Source organism: Myotis davidii, unplaced genomic scaffold (genome assembly GCF_000327345.1).
Source record: "Myotis davidii unplaced genomic scaffold, ASM32734v1 scaffold963, whole genome shotgun sequence".
Taxonomy (NCBI): domain Eukaryota; kingdom Metazoa; phylum Chordata; class Mammalia; order Chiroptera; family Vespertilionidae; genus Myotis; species Myotis davidii.
This window is the reverse complement of record NW_006294116.1, coordinates 671025-693103: the sequence shown is the minus strand read 5'-3', so window position 1 is coordinate 693103 and position 22079 is coordinate 671025. Positions and strand designations below refer to the sequence as shown.

General features: G+C 39.1%; 1 protein-coding gene across 2 annotated transcripts in view; it reads left to right on the top strand.

Annotated features, from left to right (window-relative positions):
• Positions 1–362: 362 nt before the first annotated feature.
• GPRIN3 (GPRIN family member 3) overlaps positions 363–22079 on the top strand; it is a 70480-nt gene continuing 48763 nt past the window's right edge. For both annotated transcript variants that reach the window (XM_006768182.2, XM_006768183.2), the window contains exons 1-2: positions 363–393; positions 17049–17300. The gene's annotated coding sequence lies outside the window, so the exon portion shown is untranslated. The remainder of the gene's footprint in view (positions 394–17048; positions 17301–22079) is intronic.

The following is a 22079-nucleotide window of genomic DNA, read 5'->3' as shown; positions in this document are numbered from 1 at the left end:
CAGAGCCTTAACCAGCCAGCCCCTGCCCAGCTGCCCCCCCAGGGCGCGCAGCTGCAGGCGCTGTGGCAACCCCTTCCTGGGGTCCGGAGAGGGCTGGGAGGGGGTGCGGTGGGGCGGAGCTCGGGGTCCTGCTGTTGCCGCCTTGGCCGCTGCCTCTGCACTGCCCTGCGAGGACAGACGGGTGCTCCCCGGGCCTGACGGAGGAGCAGCCCGGGCCCTGGTCTCCCACCTCCGATTTGGCGCTGTGCCGGGTGGTGGCGACTGCAGCCTGGCGGTGGGGGCAATTTGCTTATGGGGTATATCATGTTTATTGATTTGCGCATACTGCACCATCCTTGCATTTCCAGAATAAATCCGGGCCAGCCGCGCGGAGAAGAGCCGGGCGAGAGGCAGGTAGACAACCGATCCCGGGCCGCGGGAGGAGACGCCCCCCACCCTGCACCCCCTCTGCCCAGTGCCCAACCCCGGGGGACCGGACCGAACCGGAGCGGAGGTGTGCTTGGCACTGACGGGGGGGTTGACTCGGTCCCACATTGCCCTGGTGATCTTTTGCCTGTTGCTCTCGTCCCCATCCCATTCTGCGCTCCGGGAGGGTCTGCTTTTCTCCCAGGTGATGAATTTCTCTGCAAGGTCATTGCTCCCTTAGGCTCTGACTCTGAAGGTAAATGGGAAAAGGCGCTGCAGTTCTTGTTCTTGGGCGGGGGGATTTATAATCAATGGGTCTGCACACTGTGAATATCCCAGTAGGTAGAGGTGGGGTGTGTGTGTGTGTGTGTGTGTGTGTGTGTGTGTGTGTACTACACTGACATGTTTCTTATTTTCCTGCGCTTATTCTCTTTAAGGTCAAAACACTGTTGTTGTACATAAAACATATGCATTTGTGTGTGTGTATACAGACACCTTTACATATATATTGTCTTTCTTGAGATAGGCTGAGAGAGAAGAAGAAGGGCGGGCAGAGGTTGATAAAAGGGAAATCACTGTAGAGACCTGTTCAGTGTCTAGAGGTGAACTTTGGAACCAGATTAAATCAGGGTAGAGACTAGAGGCTATAAATGGCTCTTTGGAGATGGATTTTAGAAAAGAGCTAAAGAACAACTGTCAACGGTACACACAACACATCTTCATGTTATCCAGGCAGATCTGAAAGATACAGGCAAATTTCAGACTCCACAATGGGCCGTGAAAGGGGAGCGGGGAAAGAGGGTACTTAGACATTGGAAAGTGAATTTGGGGGGCTGGGAAGGCAGCAAGTCCCTGGCAGGTTTAAAGGGCCTTGGGGGGGGGGGGCACTCGAGAAATCGCTGCTCCGAACGTAGGCAGTTCAAGGTGAAGACGATGTGAATGCCCAGCAAGCAGCAGAGGCGGTGGGGAAAGGGCGAGCGGGGGTTTGGAGGAGGAGGGGAGAACTGAAGCTCTGAGAGTCACCTAGAAGCAACCACCATGTATCAAGGCATCTCTTTCTTCGTGTTAAATCAATACCTTGGGTATGGTCCATCTAAAAATTTTTCACGAGACATTAAAGACCCATTGGTCCATGTTTGCATTTTGTTTTTGCAAGGAATCTGGGTCATGGTGGGACTGGAAGTAACTGAAGTGTTTACAACACCAGCAAGATTTGGAGAGAGACGGTTGATTAAGGCCTAGCTTCATGAAATATTTACACATCTGTTACGTGGGCTTTTGTTTGCTCTTGTTGGTGCTGCTGCATATTTCACTGTGATAATGATTTGAGTGGACTTCTCCCAATGTCCTTATTTTCCAGTTATAAACTATTGTTTCTTTCCCATTGTGTTCACCATTGGCCTGCCCTGAGTAACAACTGTGGGAATAAAGATACATGAGTCACAGCATAGAGGCAAAAAATATTTTCTGTTGCTATCTGCAAATGGCAATAGTTTGTATGATAGAATGTTCTTTTGAAGTAGAATCATAGAGAATATTTTTTTAAGGGTTTGTGGGTTTTTTAGTAGGGGGAATAGGTTGTTGATTCATAAACAGAAAAATAAGTAGTCAGTGCCATTGCAGGTCTAGATGTTATTTCATTGGAATTTATTTTGGAAACAGCGCGGAGGAAGTCGTAGAGACCCGTGTAGAGTGTGTTGTGGTGTGGTGAGGCTTTACCTAATCACTAACTGGCCTTTCATGGAAATGACAAGGACAGAAATCTGAGGTGCATAGCCGCCTATGGAGGATTGAAGTGGAGGCTTGAAGCAAGATATGAATCAGATCAATCTGTGTCGGAGGTCAGGTGGGTTCCAACTCGCTGTTTTTAAAACTTGGGTATTTTTTCATTGCCTCAGTATACTTACCCTTTACATTTAATTTAAGAAATGCTGCAGGGACAAATTTAATTATTTGACTGTGCCTCAAATATACATGAAAGAATATATTAGATACAGCTCTCCTTCACTGTATGGATTTTCAGTCATAAAACCTGCAGCGTATCGGGAATATCGTTCATGGAACCACAAAGTCATAAAAAGATTGGCCTCAGAGAGTCCAGACATGCAATTCCAGTCCCAGCTCACACTTGCACTCGTTCAGTGGCCGCTGTTTCTACCCTTTATATGCTCATTCATTGATTCAGTCATGCATTCAGCATACATTTCTCCTGAACTAAACAGGGTCCTGAATTGTGGGATTGAAGAGTGAACGAGACACAGTCTCAGCCAGCAAGCCTTGGGAGAGAGCGGGTAAAGCGAGTTAAGTGCTATGTCAGGGCGAGCACAGGGTGGAGGTGGAGAGGACAAGGACAGTTCCCAAGGACCTGAAGAATAAGAGGAACTAGTCTGGTAAAGAGGAGGGAGAAGGGCAGTCCTGGTACAGTGACCCAATATGCAGACCCCCAGGAAGCACAGGTAACTCTAGGTCAGTGGTTCTGAACCTTCTGGCCCTTTAAATACAGTTCCTCATGTTGTGACCCAACCATAAAATTATTTTCATTGCTACTTCATAACTGTAATGTTGCTACTGTTATGAATCATAATGTAAATATCTGATATGCAGGATGATCTTAGGTGACCCCTGTGAAAGGGTCATTCGACCGCCAAAGGGGTCATGACCCACAGGTTGAGAACCGCTTCTCTAGGTAGTTGAAAAGCTGTGAGAAGGTAAAGACTGGAAGATGCAGATAGAGAAGGGAGCACATCATCTTCAGGGTGAAGTCCAGAAGAACCGCTAACTCATCTGTTCAGTCCATCATTTGATCCGGAGAAGTTAGGTAAATGCATTCATATCAAGGCTCTCTGTTCACATTACCCAAGTTTATATGCTTCAAATATCTAGAAACTATATTTACCTTAATTTATAAAAGTCTGATTAAAAGGGAAATGTGTCCTTAAGAAAATCACAATTTTCTCTGCCTCCATTTTTTCATCTATAAAATATCTACTACCTACTTTGCATACTGTGAAAATGAAAAAGAATGAGAGAATGAAGCTTTGATTTTTATAGAAGTGAGTTTTATAGAAATCCAGGGAATCTTATTTTTATAACAACAGTGCTCAGGGCAAAAGGATAAAAAAGTATCTGTATGTTCCAAGCATTTCACTGTCCCAGATGATTCCAAAAGAGAAACTGAATGAACAAAAATGTAACTTAGGAACACAGGCAAAAGAAACCTCAAAGGCCACATGCAATTTAAAGTTATTTTTTTAAAGTGAGGGAAACATATACAATGCTCCCATAGTAATCAATAAGTGCCCTTCTAGAAATAGTCACAACCCATTGTGAAGTCAGTTTACTGTGTATGATAGCATTTTATTTTCAAAACATAAAGTAAAACAGAATAGAAGGATAAAGTTCATTGAACGTTTAAATTAAATATACAGTGGGGCCTTGACACGAGTTTAATTCGTTCGGTGATGGAGCTCGTAACTCAAATTACTCGTATGTAAAATCAAAAAGTGAACGAGTGAGACACGTGATGCTGGGCTGATGTTGTGGTGGTCACTGTGACGTTCGCTGCACCAACTAGCGGTGGGGTATCTGAAGCTGGCTCATAACCCAAATTTTAGCTCGCAACTTAAAGCAAAAAATCGGCCTAGAGACGGCTCGTATTTCGAAAAACTCGTTAGTCGGGACACTCGTAAGTCAAGGCCCCACTGTATATTTATATGTATGAACACACTACCAGCCGTGGGCAAACTACGGCCTGCGGGCCGGATCCGGCCCATTTGAAATGAATAAAACTAAAAAAGAAAAAAAAGACCGTACCCTTTTATGTAATGATGTTTACTTTGAATTTATATTAGTTCACATAAACACTCCATCCATGCTTTTGTTCCGGCCCGCCGGTCCAGTTTAAGAACCCATTGTGGCCCTTGAGTCAAAAAGTTTGCCCACCCCTGCACTAGACCATGATGCAAAAATGTGTATCTTATTATGCATCATGTTCCAAAAAAATCTAAAATTAGCTACTGCTTTCAGTGGATTAAAAAACAGATGCTTCCAGTTTGCAAGACCCCAAGAGTCAACTAGAAGATTGGATACATAAGCATTTATACAAAATTCTGAATAGTAGAATTGTTGGGAGAAAGGCAAGACATTATGACTTACCAGTAGATTCATGGCAGTAAAGTTAGAGACTGAGAACCTTGGGGACTGAATTAGTCTAGAGAGCTTCAAGGAGGAGGTAGACCTTGAGCTAGTTTATAGAAGATGGACAGGTCTGGGTGGGCGGTGAGGAAGAGTTGATGATATAGAAGAAGGAAGTAAAGAATGAGGTGGCATAATGTGAGGCTTGTTTAAGAATCATCTAGGGCCGTGGCCAGGTAGTTCAGTTGGTTAGAGAGTTGTCTGGATACACCAACATTGCAGGTTCGATTTCTGGTCAGGGCACATAGAAGAATCAAGCAATGAATGCATAAATAAGAGGAACAACAAATCAATGTCTCTCTCTAAAAATTTTTTTAAAATCATTTAGAAAATAAAAAATGAATATCAAATTATGGGGAGAGAATTGCAGCAGAATTTTTATTCAGACTAAAATATTACTCAAGAGTTGCTATTTATTTTATATCTAAGATTTCTTTTCCTAATACATCTACTCTAAGAAAATCTGGACAGAATGGCCATAACATCATAAATCTGTCATTTCCTGCCATCTTTTTATTTCCTTCACAATAATTTCCAGGCTTGGCCTGTTTCAGCTGAATTTAACGGTTGAACTATTGAAATTATGTGATGCACCATATTGTAGCATGATTAGTTCATTTCTTAGAACACAAGTACAATCTTTAGCACAGGGGGCAAGGGTGATCGAGTTTTAACTGAGCAAATCCTTCAACAAGTCTCCTTTTTTTGTGAAAGCCATTTTTTTAAATTTTAAACCTTAAGGTTTGAACCATGTTTTTAAACAAAAGTTAATTTTTTTTTTGCAATTCAACTGAGCATGCTTTTCTTTTTTTAATTTAAATTCTTTATTGTTTAAAGTATTACATACGCCTCCTTTTTCCCCCATTGACCTCTCCCTGGCTGATCCCTCCCCCTTCCCCCGACTGTCTGTGTCCATGGGTTATGCTTATATCCATGCATACAAGTCCTTTGATTGATCTCTTCCCCCAATTTCCCCCTGCTTCCCTCTGAAGTTGGATGGTCTATTCGATGCTTCTCTGTCTCTGGATCTATTTTTGTTCATCAATTTATGTTGTTCATTATATTCCACAAAAGAGTGAGATAATGTGATATTTATCTTTCTCCAACTGGCTTATTTCGCTTAACATAATATCCTCCAGGCCCACCCATGCTGTTGCAAATGGTAGGAGTTCCTTCCTTTTTACAGCAGCATAGTATTCCATTGTGTAGATGTACCAAAGTTTTTTAATCCACTCATCTGCTGATGGGCACTTAGGCTGTGTCCAGATCTTAGCTATGGTGAATTGTGCTTCTATGAACATAGGGGTTCATACATCCTTTCTGATTGGTGTTTCTAGTTTCTTGGGATATATTCCTAGAAGTGGGATCTCTGGGTCAAATGAGAGTTCCATTTGTAGTTTTTTGCGGAAACTCCATACTGTTCTCCACAGTGACTGCACCAGTCTACATTCCCACCAGCAGTGCACGAGGGTTCCTTTTTCTCCGCATCCTCGCGAGCATTTGTCATTTGTCAATTTGTTGATGGAATCTCCTTTTTTGAGTGTCTCTCAGGTGCAAAGCCCAGTGCTGGGCACTCACTGCCTTCTTAAGATGAACCATTCGTACCCATAGTAACAAAAGGAACCCCAGATTCTGTTGAATGTTCTCTTTTGGGTGGTTTGTGGTACTTGTCATCATTTTAGTTAAGGACAAATGGTCCCGACTTTCAATGATTTGACTTATGATTTTTCTACTTTACGATGGTGCAAAAGCCAGACGCATTCGGTAGAAACCATACTTCGAATTATGATCATTTCTTCTGCACCTATTGCACAGTTTGATGCTCTCTCAAGATGCTGGGCAGTGGCAGTGAGCTCAGCTCCCAGATCACAAGGGTAAACTACAGATACTCTACAGTGGATTCATTGTGTAGCAGAGGTTCTCAACCTGTGGGTCGCGACCCCTTTGGCGGTCAAAGGACCCTTTCACAGGGGTCGCCTTAATACATCCTGCATATCAGATATTTACATTATGATTCATAACAGTAGAAAAATTACAGTTATGAAGTAGCAACGAAAATAATTTTATGGTTGGGGGTCACCACAACATGAGGACCTGTATTAAAGGGTCGAAGCATTAGGAAGGTTGAGAACCACTGTGTTAGAGGATTTTGCTCAACTGTAAGCTAATGTAAGTGTTCTGAGCATGTTGAAGGTAGGCTGGGCTAAGCTATGATGTCTCATGGTAAGGTATATTAAATGCATTTTCAACTTGTGATATTTTCAGCTTACTGTGGGTTTATCTGAACATAACCCCACCTTAAATCGAGCAACATGTGTATTTAAATAAGTGTGCATACATTTTTAGAGATTAACGTCAGTGTTTTGCTGTAGCCTAATAGATCTTTTGAGGAGACTAAATCTGAGAAGGAAGGCTTTACCTGTGTTTTTGAAAACCTTGAGCATCATTCAGTGCTTCTGTCTCTCCTATGAAATAAAATGTTATGATATTAATATCCTTTTAAATAAAGCTATACCTTTACTGAAAAACAGTGCCAGTTAAAATAGAAACTCACATGCTTAAATTAGTTGATTTGGAGTGCAGTCAAATATGGAAATTCACTTTTTTATGAAGATGTCCTAGACTCGTCTTTCATCTTCCTTCTCCACATCTGAATGTTTGGATTAGTGATAATCTAACTTTTTTACATAAGAATCAAGACTAAAATAATAAAAACATCTTGCGACTGCATTTGAATTGAAAAGACATTTATTACATTTCATGGGGAAAATGCAAATGCTTTACAATTTAGATTACTTACTGTCTTGAATGCCAGTGAGGAAATTTTTCTCAGAGCTTTGGAGTCAGGTGTATTGAAGTTGGCAACACAGTAACAGCTTTCTAACTTTTCTATGTCTGTAATTAGATTGTTGGTTTTATTTTGACGCTACCAGCATAATTTGGGGCCTGAATTATTATTGCCAAGCAATAATAACTGACCTTCACTGGAAGGTTAAATGTTATGAACTATTAAATCTAAGTCCAAATCTGGAAAGTGGGGCTTTAAAAAATCTATATTTTGCAATGATTCCAAAAGCATTGCAATAGTCAGGTGTGGATATCACTGTTTAGTCCTGCCTTTATTTACAAGGGAATAAAAAGGTAACAGATGAGTCCCAGGCACGTTAATTAACTTGTCCTAAATAACCATTAGAGCTGGGGCTAAAATCCAGACCTCTTAGCTGATTATCAGCTCAGGGGAGAAAGAGCAGCGCCTGCAGAGGGGGTGGAGCATCTCGTGAGTGTTGGAGGAAGGAAATAAAAAAAAATGTTCATGCAGCCCTTCTTCCAAAACTGAGAGTAAGTGCAGTGCGTCTTTCTAAATGACAACGCAGTGATCTCTGTCCCCAGGGTCTGATGTGGCAGAAAAACTGTGGGGATCAGCTGTGTGATCTGAGGCAAAGAACTTTCTCGGCTTTACATGCCAGATTCCATTTTAAAATGGTAATTCTTGGATCCTAAACCCAGTGACTACCCAAGTCTCCCCTAGGAAGATTGCTTTAGTAATCACGGCCTGTGACACTTGCAGAACCAAGCAAACCCTGAAAAAAAACAACCTCAAGGTGAGACAGTAAAAATCTATAGTCACAGGCACCTCCAGGGACCTCAGTGTCATTGCTAATTCAGTGGACAGCTGGACAGAGTGCTCCGAGCTCCTTAAAAAATCACATTTGCATTTACTGATTTTGGGGGGAAAGGAGTTGCGGAGAATCCTTTTTTTTAAGCCTGAATTACAAATGGTTCAGCAAAGTGAGAAATCTAGTTGAGGGAGAATCATCAAGATCTTTTCTGTGGGTAGATTCTTGATTGTTTTTTTCAGGATTTGATTTTTAAATAGCCTAAAATTAAAACAACCATTACTATATCTATGAGACACTCTTCTCTTTCTTTATAATGTACAACTTCGGGTAAATAAAATTCTTGAGGGAGTTTAGTGTTTGTGTTCACTATATTTTCTGAGTAATCAGAGCATCTTTTTTGTTTCAATTCGTGTCATCAATTTTTCTAAAATGTAATAGCCTGTGCTTGTGTGTCTGCCTTAATAAGTATAATATGGCAGATATCATCAGGGTTCAGAATTTTGCACTGCCTCCGGGTTTTTATTCTGAATTATGTCTGTGTCAGACAGGGCTGCTGAATGTAATATAGGAATTTTTATTATTTTTCTTCTTTTTTACCCTGATATGAATATGCTTTCTTATGATACGCTTTGTAAAAAAATGTGCTGTTGTTCACAAATGCAAAGGACATTTGATTCATTGAGGGTTCCACTTTGTTGACTTTGGTCTTTGCCTTTGCCACTGTGTCATTCCGGAATGCTCATTTCTTTACCCTACTTTCTCAAGCCAAACATGGTTTAAAGCTCAATTATTTCAGTAAACCTTCTGAGATTCTTACAAGCTGTTTCCAACTACTGTTTTATATACAGTATGAATTTTTAATTTATACTTAAGTTATATTGTTCCCTAAGCATGCCTTTTTTAAAATCCTATAAATTACTTCTCCTGGAAAAAATGCAGGTAAAAATGTAGCAACTAGAATTTTCATGCTAATAAGAATTTTAATCAGAGTGGAGCTTAATAAATGCATGTACATTTTCAATAAATGCGTGTACATTTTCCCTGCATCCTTGAATGAGTGAAAATTGCTTATGACAAATGGGTGTGGAGGATTGGTCTTGTTTTCATGTTGAACATATTATGAAAGCAGTCAGAGAACAGAAATCTATCAATGTCAGGTCAGGGGCTAAACTCTGATTAAGGGAGTGAAAAATGCCTGTGCAACCTCCTTTCACATTGGGGATGATTTCTTGCCTACATGTATATATTCTCAGAGCAGAGGAAGGCTTTGTCATGAGCATCTCAGAGACCTGGTGCACTTTACTTAACCTGCCAGGACCTCAAGTTTGAGGATGTAGGTATGAGATCAGAAATTGGAAACTGGCAGTCTGTAAGCCCAGCAGGAAGATCATGGTTTGTTTGGCCTGCAGATATTTATTTTTAATTAAGCCAATAGTTAAAAACCTGAATATCTATTATTAAAAGAAATGAAACACCAACCCATATTCTTTAGGCCGAAAATGAATAACAGTGTGTGCTACCTCTTTATTTCACTACAGTTTCCACTACTCCCTACTGTCTCTCTGACACTGAGGCTTCATATAAGTCACTTGTACCCAACAGCTTCACTTCCTTGTGTTAGCTACCTAGAACCCATAGGTATTGAGTTCATGAAGCAGGTCTAGATGCTTTCTCAGTTCCATTGAGCTCTACAATGCTCTGTGTTCATGAAATTGACCTTACTGTACAAAGTAGAGAGATCATCGTACTGAATGTAGTTGACTCCCATAAAGTATGGTGAAAGTCTAAAAATTTCCATCATCAAAATAATTTAGATTCTGTGAAAGGTTAAATGAATACAAACTGAGTTGACCTGGTCTATTAGTAAGAGAATGGTGGAATGTTTTATTTGTAACCATGCTTGCTTACATGCGGCCAAAAAATAAAATAAGTAAAGGCAGAACAGTTTTAACAATAATTATGTATTCTTTAATTTGACCAATGACTACAATTTTACATTGAATTACTTTATGAATTTGTTGTTGTTGTTTTATAAATTTTTAAGTGCACTGTGTCTTTATTTTATGTACAACTCTTTAGGTATACTAGTACATCAAACTTGCAATAGCCTCCTGAGAACCCAAAGCATACCTCAGTCTTCCAAGTAATGGTGCATGCTATTTGATAGGCCTGGCAGCTGAGACAAACCTGTCAGAAGAAGTATTGATTCGTATCCCAGTTTGTGGCTGTGTCCGTACAGCTGAGAAATGCACATCTAACAAGGGCAGTTGGCTTTGCTTTCAACCCATCACTGAAGCTCATCAGATCCCTGCGCCCCACAGTCCAGCCTATTGTGTGGAACGGTTCAAACGGCCAAAAATGAGGTGACTGGGTCAGGGCCGAGTTACGCATGTTGTAAATCAAGGCAGGTGCCCTTCTGAGAGAACAAGATGGAAAACTCAGGCAGATCTCTAAAGTAGAGAAAAGTCTTAATAGCTCTCTGAAATCTTCCTTCTCAACTTCTGCTGCCACTTTCCTTTTCATGCACCCTTCGCTGCACACCACCCCCACATTGTACCGCCTACTTTACTTCTAAAAACATCCTCACATCTAATTATTAATCCTAAGGTGTCGCTGCGTCAGCAGCTTCACTCCAAAAAGACAGTACTGAGAACAGTGTCAGCGGAGGCCTACCGAGGACACAGTGCTCCGTCAGCAACGATACCTCCTCCAGAGAGAGCGCGTTTAGGAGGTCCAGGTCTTTAAGTCAAGTCACATCACCTGAGATGGATTGATAATATATAAAACACTATAAGTGTTAAAAAGTTCTTTAGGGATAAAGCAAAAATTTTTTCTTAGTGATTTTATTTTTTTTTGAATCTGTATTGATTTTCAGAGAGAGGATGGGAGAGGGAGAGAGAGATAGAAACATTAATGATGAGAGAATCATTGATCAGCTGCCTCCTGCACGCCCCTTACTGGATATTGAGGCTGCTACCTAGGCATGTGCCCTGACCAGGAATAGAACCAGTGACCTCATGGTTCATAGGTCGATGCTTAACCACTGAGCCGATTGGGAAAAATAGTTTTTTAAGGAGGATAACTAGCACTATGCCAGAGGTATTAATATTCACAGCTTTTCCTAGTTTTAAGTTTATATAATAATGACCTTTTTTTATTTCTTTATTGATTAAGTTCTTAGTGATTTTAAATAACACGCATTTAGTTACACTGAAAATTTCGTGCTCTCTTATGAAGACACAGTTCCCCTGTTCCCCTGGGGGTTATTCTGATGTTTAGAATTGTGATGGTGGGTTTCTAAAAGATCGCCCCTCTGGGGTTTGTGGCTTTTGTGAGTGGTGAGTATAAGTCTCGTGAAGGGATGATAAAAGTTAACAACCCGAGCTGGATTGAGAGTACATCAGTACTTCTGCTTTGCAAATCAAGGAAGAGCATTCCTCAAAATGGAAGCAGACATTTATTTAGGAGATGAAGTAGAGAATGTGAAAGGTGGTTGGCAGAAGGCCCTGATTTAGGGAAGATGCGTGCTTGGATCATTGACTAAATTTGTACTTTGAGTACTTGCTATACAGGGGTGGGCAAAAGTAGGCTCACAGTTGTGAATACACAAAACACAGAGTTTACTCTTGCATTGTTACTTATTAACTAGAGGCCCAGTGCACAAAAATTCGTGCACTGGAGGAGGGGGGTCCCTCAGCCCAGCCTGTCCCCCTCGTAGTCCAGGAGCCCTCAGGGGATGTCCTACTGACAGATTAGGCCCACTGCTGGCCCTCCTTGGCCCTTGAAGCCACAGCGGCTTTGTCAAGGACGTCAGGAAGATGTCCGGTCTATCAGGTCTAATTAGCATATTACCCTTTTATTAGTATAGATTATTGTATTATTTTTCAGATGAACAACTGTAAACCTACTTTTGCCCCACCCTGTATATGTTTAGACTCTGTACTATGTGCCAGGGACTTAAAGTTGAAAAAAATTATTTGAGAGTCTGAACTCTCCAGTAATTCCCAGACACAGTACTAGGTGTACTTATGAATAAATACGGCACAGCATGGAGTGATGGAGTGGGCTCCTTTACTGAATCCTTGGGAATTCCCCTGGCGGCCTAAGCACCAGACTCCTCTCTCCGTCCCAACCAGGCACCCCTGTACCTTTCTCTTCCTTCCTGTAGGCTCAAGCAGTTCAGCGTAATTTCAGTTTCTCTTCACAGCTTCACCACCTGCTCGCCACACCTGGGTTCCTTCCTTCTCAGCCAGGCCACCTTGAAAATGAGAGGAGCCTTTCCCACACTACACTTCCTTCGTGTCATTGAAATAAAAACATGGACACATGTATTTTCTACTTTATTCTGCTAAAAACAACTAAGAAACACAGGGTAGTAAAAATGACCAAGATGGGGCAGGTTTCAGATTAAAAAATCTTCTAACTTTCTGCTGATGGGTTGATCTATTTACTATAAGAAATTTCCATCCCAGGCGTATACCAGATCCTCAGTGTAACTTCATCCCTCCTCCTTTTTCTATTCAAGGAAAACATCTACCAGTGCAAGTGAGGGGAATGAAAACGTTATTATAGAAATTACTTTATGATCAAGATTAGCATAATTGATAGAGAAAATGCTCTAAATTACTCTTAATAAATCATTTGTCATTAGTACTTTATCATTGCTCATATATGGTTTGTGACACACTAGCGTATTTGAAGATGGTTTAAAGGCTACTTTCAGATTATGCTTAGATTCTCAGGGATCACCTCCAACCTTGAGAGATAATCTTGAATCAGATCATTATTGAGTAATGTACCCATTTCAAAGTACTGAAAATACCCAGCTGTTTTCATAGCTGCTCGGAGAAATATTCCAAGCCCTCATGCTATCTTTTCTAAGGTGGTTCTCATCACTTCTGTGTATTTATTCCAACTCAGAGGTGAATTTCCTTGCCTTGCTGCCCAGAAGGTAGCAGCACGGGGGAAATATGAGGAAATAACAGAGCTAATGATGAGTAGGAATGAACAAATGACAACCAAACACATGGAGAAAGAGGAAGTAAAGTCAGATAAAGGGGGAACAAGAAATAAAGGAGCCAATCATGGCACTTTGCCATCCGGGTTCTAGGGCATGAGAGAACTCGAATACATTTCTCTTTATCCATCTGCTTTCCATTGTAAGGAAATGGGTAATGGAGAGACTGTAGATCTGCAGAGTTAATGATCTCCACTTTCAAAAACTTCATTCTTTAGACTTCTCTTCCAATGGCTTCATACTAAAACAAGCCATGTCCCTGTTAACAAATCTGTGTGGTTTGTGTTATTATTTTCCCCATATTAGAGATTAGGAAGCACATTAAATAAGTTGGCCAACGTCCCAAACATAGTAATTGTCTAAGCTGTGCAAATTCAGAGTTGGCCGACTTTAAAGGCCACGCTTCACCATTGTACTATACTACAATATTATTAAAATGAGTGCTATGAAGCCCTGGCTGAGTAGGTTAGAGCATAGACCCTGTACACCACGGTTGTGGGTTTGATCCCCAGTCAGTGCACATACAAGAATCAACCAATGAATGCATAAATAAGTGGAACAAAAAATCAATGTTTCTCTCTCTCTCTCTCTCTTTCTCTCTCTTGCTCGTTCTCAAAATGAATCAATAAATAAAAATTTTAAATTAATACTATGAACACTAGGTCAAAATATGAGGAATAGGCAGGATTTTATAAATCCAAGATTTATCCTATCTTGGATTTCATATGGTGTTGCTTAAAAACCAAATGTAAAAGTTTCTAATTCAGTGATGCCATTTTTTAAACAAACAGGGTAAGTTCAAGGACAATTTAGGTTAAAACTTTATAAATCATTGTATAGGCAGTGCAATTGAAAACAAAACTTTTTATCAAAAATATCCAGATGACACATATGTTCAGCAAAAAATATTTCTCAAAAAAAACCACCAACTACATATCACAAAGTCACGTGCACTTACACATGTGCATACACACATATAACAAGAAAAACCAGGCATGGGTCTGTGTTTAGCCTGTGGACTTTGGACTTAGAAACTATTTATAGAACTAGTGTTTCCGGATTGATGTTTTAATCATAGACTTTCATTTACTTATGAAAGTTGAGCAATTCCTTATTATAGCTGCAGCTAAGTGTCCTAGTTACAAATTGAAGGCTAAATAAAAGGTAATCTATGTGCAGGAGGCCCATTTGAATCACATTCCTTCTTAAAACTGGTTTCTAATAAACTAATGGTAGGAGATGAATAAACTTGGCAGGAGGATGAATATACATAGCTCTGTCCATTTTGAAAATGAAAATCCACTAATTGTTTTTAAAGCCATGACTTCTGCCTTGATTTTTTTTAGTTCCTTGATAAACAATTGCTTTTATTCTAGTAAAAAAAAAAATGACAAAACAAGCACTAGTCTTATTTAGCCCACAACCTGGGCATGTGCCCTTGACCAGAATCAAACCCAGGAGTCTTCAGTCCCAGGTCAACGCTTTATCCACTGAGCCAAACCGGCTAGGGCACTAGTCTTATTACTGGATTCTTGTCCTCAATCTGGAATGTCTTTACCTCTTTGTCTTGTTCCACAATCTGAACTCTTTGTTCCAGGGGGTGGTACAGTAGAATTCACTGCTTTTAAAAAATGTAGGAGATTCTCATCAGTGATCTGTGAGATGATTTTAGTATATAGATTTATTTTTTATTTGAATAGTTATGATTTTATTTTAATATAACATAAGTATAAATTTAAAAGTCTACTTAAAAATATTCTTTATGAAAAACATATTATTGGCACATCAAACCTAATTTTACAGATAACATTTCTTAAGACAAGGCTAGCATTTTTAACTAGTACACCAGTTACAGTCAATTGAGTGAAAAATATTAAGAGACGGTTTAGATAAGAAGCACATTAGGCAAAAATCATGAAAGAGGTACACAATGTCACAACCTGTGGAAGTGGCACAGGAAACTGTGTCATTGCCCTAGGCACCTCAGCTCCTCTAGACATGAGAGGGTTAGTCCAAAAATCCCTAAGATCAATTCTAGCTCTAATGGTCAAAAATTTTTTTAACAGTTCTGCATTTTATTCCTTCTACCTTAGGCCTGTTTTCTGAATTTTAGGTCTCTTCAGCCTTTTCCTAACTTAGAGAGAACCTTCTTATCTCCCCTTTATCTTCATCACTGCCAAGCATTTATGCATTCATTCATTCATTCACACATGTACTCATGACACAAGTATCCTATGTTGAACTTATATACCAAGAAAGATGAGCACGCAGGAAAGATTACAGAGTTTTGTACCTCTGACTTCTGTGTTAAATGAGTATAAATGTCTGTGATTCCCATTGAAGCTAAAGCCCTTGAAAGCCCTGGACTTCTGCCATAATCTTTTCTTTGTACTTCCTGAATGACTAAGAGATCTCCAATGGAAAGTCCCTCCATTGATAAAAACACATTTGAGGCTTATATTACAAATTTAAAACATGTGTGGTACAAATCCTGAATGGGATTATACATGAGAATGGACAAAGGGGTTTCTATGTTTCATAGCTAGAAAGGTCTAATTCTTGGGCCATTTTGAATACAAAGGGGTGGAAATTAGCACTGTCATTATTTTTGAGTAGAGGGTAATGCCTCTGTGGGTCAATTAGAAGTTTTAACAGGTCTGAGTCAAATGGGGAATTTTAACACTTACTGGGTTTTAAAAATCAATTACATTGAGGGAGGAATTAAATTTCAATGGTGGCCTTTATTGTTTTTTAATGTAATTTACTGCCCACACATAGTTTAAGTATAACTATTATTATCAATATTTTTTCTTGGGTATTTGTCCTTTAGAAACTGCAAAAATTTTGTAAAGCAACTGAGTGTGGTGAGTAGGAATTGTCACAATCATCTATATAATGTTAATAGGGCTGTTTTGTGCTTGCCAGTAATTCATAAGAATTTTCTATCACAGTAAAAAGGATATAGCTGTGGTTTCCTGCTGGAGTTTCCATACAATAGTGAGAAAAGCATCAGTTGGTTGTGGTTGTTTGCTCACACACTGCTGTTCTTTTCTCTTTTGTAAAAAACAGGAAGCTAAAATGTGTTCTTTACTTAGTTCAATTGATGTTTAATGAGCACTTACCTGTGTGCCACTATGGGAAGATGTAAGGATGAAAAGATACATGCTTGATTTTAAAGACCATAAAATCTTTATATTAAGAAGTCTTAAAGAGGTGTAAGCACTCATGCCAGTATTTATCTATTTTCAATGCACATACATTATGATAAAAATTTATTAACTGAAGTTGTTTTCAAATTTTCAATGTCCATGTTTTTCCATGAGTAGATAGAACTTTCTAAGTGTCACGTTCAAACATATTTTGAAAAAACAGCTAGTTAGCTCAGGGGGTTTTGAGCTCTAGTAATTGCACCAAAATTCAAATTAGTTTGTTAGTTTTTCTCTAATTATGGACCAGACTCCTAATTTCCCAGCCCACTAGTTATGAGAATTGGGAAAAGGGGCATATTCCAAATCCCTTTCTCAAAAACAAGGTTAAATAAAATGACACACTTACGCTTAATAAATCAGTACTGTTGCATTTGAGACTATCATAATTTTTTCAAAAAGGAAGCCATGCACAAAAAAAATATTTATAGCCAAGTACATATTCTGAATGCAAAAGACTTACTGTAAGCCACATCAGTTTGGAAAACAGAACAGTTATGATTATTTACTATAAGTTTTAAACCTCTCACAATTGTGGGAGCTCTTAAAGAAGTCTATGGAAAGCAGTTGTTTTTGTATCTGATGTTGGGCCTGAAATCATTGTAGATGAGCAGAGCTGGCAATTGGGAAGAAAAGCTGAATGTGAAATGGAGCTGAGCAGGAACTAACCGGAACCTGCAAGACAAACCAGAGCCTGTGTTGGACTTCTACCTCCTCCAGCCCCAGTGACCTGGAAGAACCGTAGAAGGAGCCGGCACTATTCACTGGAACACTATTCATGCACCGACCAGAAGCTGGAGATGAGGATCTGGTGGGAGGCAAAGGACCATAGCCTGACTGCCATCTGACATCACCAAGGTGAGCTGGGAGATCAGCACACAGCACCTGTTGCACCACACTACCCTCTGAGCCTAGTAACGCGGCTCCTTCCCATGCCTTCCACATCTCACACAAATTTCCCTGATGGCAAACTCTAATGAAGAACCATCTAAAGAAGGGAATTCTGGGAATGGGTCCCCCCCCCCCCCCCGAGCTAAATTGACACCTAGCACAAAATCACCGCAGAAACTAGCCAATAGAAAGAGAAATGTCTAAGGTCAGAAAGTCCCTTGTTTTAGAATTCTGCAAGATTCCTTTCTGCCACAGGACTCAGAATCCAGTCTTCCTATTGGTTATGTTTAAGACGTTTTCTTCTATAGATTTAAACAGATTTTCTCCTGTACACAACTTTAAGTTGTCGGTTCACTTCCATTTAAGAACTAAATTTCAGAAGGAATATCTATTTTTGAAAGTTCCAAGATTCATGTCATTTAAGCCACTGAGCTCATCTCTTCAAAATATATATCATCTTTCGATATAAAAATTAATGAGATTAACTCAGCACAGGGATTGGTGGTGTAACGATGAACATATTTTCTGCCAAAATAGATTCCAAACTCTATTTTTAGATTTCTGTAGGTGCTACTGAAGGTTCATACAATGTTAGAGAAAAGCAAAAGCTCAGTTAGAAAGCAGCTACCTCCCCATGTTTCTTTTGTTTATTTATTTTGTTTTGAGACTCTTGCTTATAAGGATGTATGCGGTGGTCCTGTATGAATTGGTGAGCTTCCAGGGGTGGAAGCGTTCAACCAGCTGTTGTAACCAGAAGTCCTGCAATGACTGGGAAGTTGGCTAACAGAGCTTCTAAAACTCCTTTCATTTATTCTCTGAGCCTTTATCAGTGACTCTCAACCTCTCTTTTTATTTTATTTTTTTTTTTGCCCCAGCTCACTTGATAAATGATGTTTACAGGAGTGTCCCTCTGTAACTCCAACTTTTTGTCTTTTACCTAAATAGCATATTGAAATGCAGGTGAGTGGCAAAAAACAAACAATTCAATTTTAAAACTGGTCAGAATAACGGAATAGACATTTTTCCAAAAAAGACATTCAGGTGGCCAGAAGGCACATGAAAATGTGTTCAATTGCACTAGTCATAAGAGAAATGCAAATCAAAACCACAATGAGATATCATTTCGCGCCTATTAAAATGGCTATTATAAAAAAATGAGAGCTAACAAGTGTTGACAAGGATGTGAAGGGTACCCTGATTGTTGTAAATATAAATTGGTGCGTCTACTATGGAAATAATATGGAGGTTCTTAAAAAAAATTTAATAGAACTACTAGATGATTCAATAAGTCTATTTCTGGGCATTAATCTGAAGGACCCAAAAATACTAACTCAAAAAGATACCTGCATTCCCATATTTACTACAGCATGATTTACAATAGCCAAGACATGGAAGCATCCTAAGTGTCTATCAATGTATGAATTAATAAATAAAATGTGGTCTATATATTGGAATATTATTCGGCCACAATAAAGAAGGAAGTCTTGCCATTTGTGACAACAGGGATAGACCTTGAGGGCATTGTGCTGAGAGAAATAAGTCAGATAAAGAAAGACAAACACTGCATGATCTCACTTATATGTGGAATGTAAAGAAAGAAAGAGAGAGAGAGAGAGAGAGAGAGAGAGAGAGAGAGAGAGGGCTCATAGATATAGGGAACCAGATTGGTGATTACCAGAATGTTTGGGGTGCAAAATGGGAGAAGAGGGTTTATATAAACTTCCAAATTAAAATAAGTCCTGGAAGTGTAATGTACAGCATGGTGGCTATAGTTAATAATATTCTATTGCATATTTGAAAGTTGCTAAGAAAGTACATCTTAAAAGTCCTCATAATATAAAAATAATGTGTAACTCTGTGTGGTTACAAATGTTAATTGGACTTATTGTTGAGATCATTTTGTAATATATCATAACTATCAAATAAATCATTATGCTGTATACCTGAAACTAATAAATATTATATGTTAATTATAGCTCAATAAAAAAATAAAAGTTAGTATTTTAATTTGTAAAATAAATAAGTTATAATCTCTTACTCAAGTACTAATAAGAAAAAATATTATCTTTCATATAAGCACAAGAAATCTGGTACTCAAATTTTTTAACATCCAAGCCATATTTTTATAATTTACTCCTTGGTAAAGCAAGAATAGCAAAATCTACAACTTAGATAAATAGCCACAAAAGCAAATAAAAATGGAAATATCCCTGAAAATGAGGAAAGTACATATTTTTATTAAAATTCCTGTGATATACAACAATTGATACAACTAGACAATGCTCTATTACATTTTGGATGCATTCGTGTCAAGTGCAGAAGCATTTTTTCCGGTCGCATGTATTTGCCTGTTACAAATTCCTGCACTGGGGTGGGACAGCAATGCATCATATACATACAAAGATGGCAAAGATTTTTTTTCCTTATACACGAATGACTGTAATCTAGTGGGAAAGATAATACAAGCATCCAAGTGGAAGAAAAAAACAAAAACAGGAGGAGGAAGTGTTGAGTGGGCTTACTATGGAAATACTATGGTTCTAAAACAATAAAGTTTCAAAAGTCTATCCCACACTGCATATCTAGAATGTCAAAGACAAAAAAAAAAATAATAGTTTTAAAAAAACTGACAATACCAAGTGTTGGCAAGAATGTGAAGCAACTGGAGCTCTCATATGTTCTTAGTGGGGATACAAAATGGAATAGCCATTATGGAAAATATTTCGGTAGTTTCTTATAAAGTTAAAAATTCACTTACCATGTATCCTGGCAATTCTACTTCTGTTTGCCTGAATAAAATAGAAACCTATGGCAACACAAAAACTTATGTATAGCAGCTTTAATCATAAATGCCAAAAACAGGACATACTCCAGATGTTCCTCAAATAGGAAATGAATAAATAATGGCACATTTATGCATGAAATACTACCCATCTAGAAAAAGGAATAAACTATTGATACATAACAAAAACACAGATGACTCTCATATACATTATACTAAATAAAGAAGCCAGGCTGAAACAACTATGTACTTTTATATTTATAGGACCGTCCAGAAAAAGCAAAACTAGAGGTGGAAAGCAGATGATTGGTTAAGAGTGGCAGAGAGTATGACTGCAAAAAAAATAGTCAAAGGGAATTTCTTTTGGGGGTGATAGGACTGTTCTGTTATCTTGATTGTGGCTCTACAACTATGCATTTGTCAAAACTCATACAACTGTATACCAAAAAGAGTAAATATAACTGTTCATAAATTTTCTTAATTCTTAAAAAAAAATTCAACCTAGCCTGCATTCATGGTCCAGAATTTAGCATCCTCCTGGTTCTGGGATCAGGAAAGCAGGCCATATGGAAAAGATGCTAATTCTATTCCCTGTTTATTGACACAGAAAAATGTGCAAATTGAACAGATTTGTATTCTGATGGCCAGAGATCTTGGGTTAGTTTTGACCTTGAAACTCTCTTTAAATGGACGGAGGCAAGTATCATGGGACCCTGGATATAAGCTGAGAGTTCGGTTGCCTAAAATAATGTTATGTTAACCATCTGGTGTGTGTGTGTGTGTGTGTGTGTGTGTGTGTGTGTGTGTGTGTGTGTGAGAGAGAGAGAGAGAGAGAGAGAGAGTAGTATGTACTCCCTTTGTCCTCCACTTTCTGTGTGTGAATGGGGGTGGGGGAGAGGAACATGCTGCTCTCTCTTGCCCCCAATCTCATATTCACAAACTCTGAGAGAAATTGTTTATTTCAATATTATTTATTGAGGTCTTATTATATGAGAGTTACAGTACATAGTACCGTGAGGACTAAATATTGTAATATTTAGAGTCTCTACCAAAAATGGAGATTACAACCTAGGGTGAGGGATAAGACATGTGACTCAATAACTATAATTCAATCATGTTCTGATGACATCTATAATAGAGGTTCCTCACCCTGCTGTGGTTGTCGAGAGAAGGAAGTTATCACTTTCTACAGGGACTATCGGGGAAGGCTTATTTTGCAGAGTGTGGCATTTTCTCCTAAACGTTAAGAATCCAGTAGACCCTACGCTCTTTGAGAAATGGATCCTTTCTGTCTGTATTCACTGATTTCCCCCAGATCTAGCCCAGTTCCCAACACACTTTTGATATATTAATGTTTGGAATTAATTAATGAAAGGAAGAAAGCACAGATGGCATTTTCAAAGGCAGAGCAGAGGAATGCAGGCAAATGTTTGAGAACAACTGAGTGAGGACGGTGCACTTTGGCTGGAGTTTGGGAGTGTTGTGGGAAGCAATGTTCCAAAACTGTTGAAATCAAACTGTAGGAGGTCTTCAGCGCCAGGTTAAGTAATTTGAACATTTTCATTATAGGAAGGAAGCCACTGAAGGATTTGGAGCTGACAGTGATGTAATCAGATCTGTGTTTTAAAACAATGTCAGTTTGGCAGTGATTATGACACAGTGCCTATCGGGGATTTTATGATCAGTATTGGAGCAAAGTAGACAGACTGTGCCCAGAGCACTGTGCCAGCTCTGGCATGACTTGGAGAAGGCAGTTGTTTGAATATTGCATATGGAAGACAGGAGTCAGAAACCCCGGCATCAAGTCCTAATTCTGCTTCTAAGTTTCTGAAGCCCCAGTCTTTGTATCAATGAGGTTAATGTGGAAATTATAAAAAACTAGAGACCCGATGCACAAAATTCATGCATGGTGTGTGTGTGTGTGTGTGTGTGTGTGTGTGTGTGTGTGTGTGTGGGGGGGGGGG